The sequence below is a fragment of the Momordica charantia genome (assembly GCF_013281855.1).
Source record: "Momordica charantia cultivar OHB3-1 chromosome 10 unlocalized genomic scaffold, Mcharantia_2.0 BLBB01000010.1, whole genome shotgun sequence".
In the NCBI taxonomy this organism is placed as follows: Eukaryota; Viridiplantae; Streptophyta; class Magnoliopsida; order Cucurbitales; family Cucurbitaceae; genus Momordica; species Momordica charantia.
The window spans coordinates 15,824,810-15,827,073 of NW_028275158.1; the positions used below are offsets into that span (position 1 = coordinate 15,824,810).

The 2,264-nt window shown below is 41.2% G+C and overlaps 1 non-coding gene across 1 annotated transcript; it reads left to right on the forward strand.

The window, feature by feature from the left end:
- Positions 1 to 616: 616 nt before the first annotated feature.
- On the forward strand, positions 617 to 723 carry LOC148208666 (small nucleolar RNA R71). The gene has a single exon (XR_015788569.1). It is a non-coding gene; the product is annotated as a small nucleolar RNA R71 (small nucleolar RNA).
- Positions 724 to 2,264: the final 1,541 nt, after the last annotated feature.

Genomic DNA, 2,264 nt, shown 5'->3' on the forward strand with positions numbered 1-2,264 from the left:
GCGGTGGTGGGATGTATTGCTGTGTAGGTGGAACATAGGGCTGCTTGTTCTGTTGGCTCTGCCCTTGATTAAAACCGCTCGAACCTCCTTGTCCTCCCCATGAGAAATTAGGGTGGTGCCTCCAACCTGGGTTGTAGGTGTTCGAATATGGGTTAAAGTTCCTATTGTTCCCATGTCCTACATAAAAAACAGAAGCAGGGTTATGTGGACAATTATCATAAATATGGTTTTCACTGCAGAATGAACAAATGAGATCGTTGACTTGGCAAACAGGGGCAGGAGTGCAATAATCCGACTGCACAGGTTGTATCGGCGTGGCTAATGGATTTTTTATTCCCAATGCCATCTCTTTTAGCCTCTGGTTCATTGTAACCATCTCTTTTTGCATCGAGGTCGCAATGTCCAGAGCCAAAACTCCAGCTGGATCTTGCTTCTTTGGTGCTGCCCTAGATCTTTGCGAACACCATAGTTCGTTATGTGAAGCTAAGTCATTTAGGATGTCAACTATCTCGTTGAATGTCTTCTTGTAAAGGCTCCGTTGGCAGCATTGTTTAGCATCATCTTAGTAGGATGATCTAAACCTCTAAAGAAATGTTCTATCTGGATGCATGCCGGTAAGCCATGGTTCGGACATTTCCTGATTAGTTCTTTAAATCTCTCCCACGCCTCGTGAACAGGTTCACGATCATATTGTCTAAAGGAGATGATCTCCTCTCTGATATCAGCGTGGCGAGTAGGTGGAAAGAATTTTGTTAAGAACTTCTCCACTAATGACCCCCATGTGGTGATGGATCCCGGTGGAAATGCATTGAGCCATGCTCTAGCTTGGTCCTTCAAAGAAAATGGAAAAAGTGTTAGTCTCAGAGCATCGTCTGTTATACCAGGTAATCGAAATGCATTTGCAATTTGAATGAATGATTTCAGATGATCATGTGGATCCTCATGTTCCTACCCTCCAAAATGTCCAATTGTCTGCAACATTTGGAACATCATTGGTTTAAGCTCAAAGTTTGCGTGGGCTGGAATAGGGTTGACTATCCCTGAATCAAAGTTCTGAAAAGCCGTGGCGGCATATTCTCGCATTGCCACGTCTCTGTTGTCCGCCATCTGGATATGGTTGAGTTCATCATTTCTTGCATGATCCCTCATATTACCGTTAACAGCAGGTGGATCAACCGGATCACGAGGTGGAATATCTGCCATTGATGTGCTCGTACTCTCTACCTCACTTTCAGGACTGATTTCACCTTCTCTCTCTTTTTGCTTTTCTAGTTGTTTTCGAAGTCTTTGCTCCTTTCGAGTTTTTCGAAGGGTCCGCTCAATCTCAGGGTCAAGGGGTAGAAGAAAAGATCTTGTGCTCATGCACTTTAACGTACCCTTGTGAGATAAACGACCAAAAATATAGAACAAAAACGGTGGATGGAAATTACACCCAACAACAATTCACAAAAATAAAAACTAAAAGAATTTGAAAATAATTTTAAAACTAAAGTCCCCGGCAACGGCGCCAAAAACTTGACTGGGCGTTTATGCTGAACGCACGCGCTAAGCGTGGTAACAATTATATAGATGCAAGCGCACACCTGTCAGAGTAATATAAAATGGATGGAGTATCCAAGTATCGATCCTCAAGGACTTCTAAACAATTTCCAAACTCTGAAGTTTTAAAGAATAGTGAATGTTGAAATGGGTGATTCTTGTAAATGGGAAGTGGTCACAAATAATGGTTTTGGATTTGGGATTTGGACTTATAATAATAAAACCTAGCCCGAATTACTTCAAGTTAGCCAACAAAGAATCAAGGACATGCTAAGGACAATATGCATTTTACTTTAGAAACTAACGACTACGCTTCTCACTTTACTTATGTCTAAGCAAGTTCAAAGTCCTAAGACATTCCCTAATATGTCTATTATGAGATATATCTTAGTTTTAGGATGGAAATAGTCGCAACCTCGGGTTAAGGTCCTATGTCTAGGCTACTTAAGCGGAACCCTTATGTCTAAGGCGCTCCTCTCCTCGGTTTAACCACTCAACAATGCAAATAAGCAACCTTTTCAGTATTGACTTGTTAAGACTTATAGTGGCCTTCTCTAAATCCTAACTTTTTGGGAAAACATGTTGAGCAATGAATGGAAAGTAAAAACACTACTTCTTAGCAACCCTTTTAGACATAAAAGGCTAACTATCCATAACCGGGCTAGAGACGGGAATTTAGAAAGACATATTGAAGAAAATACAGCAAGTAAAATGGTTGAATGTGG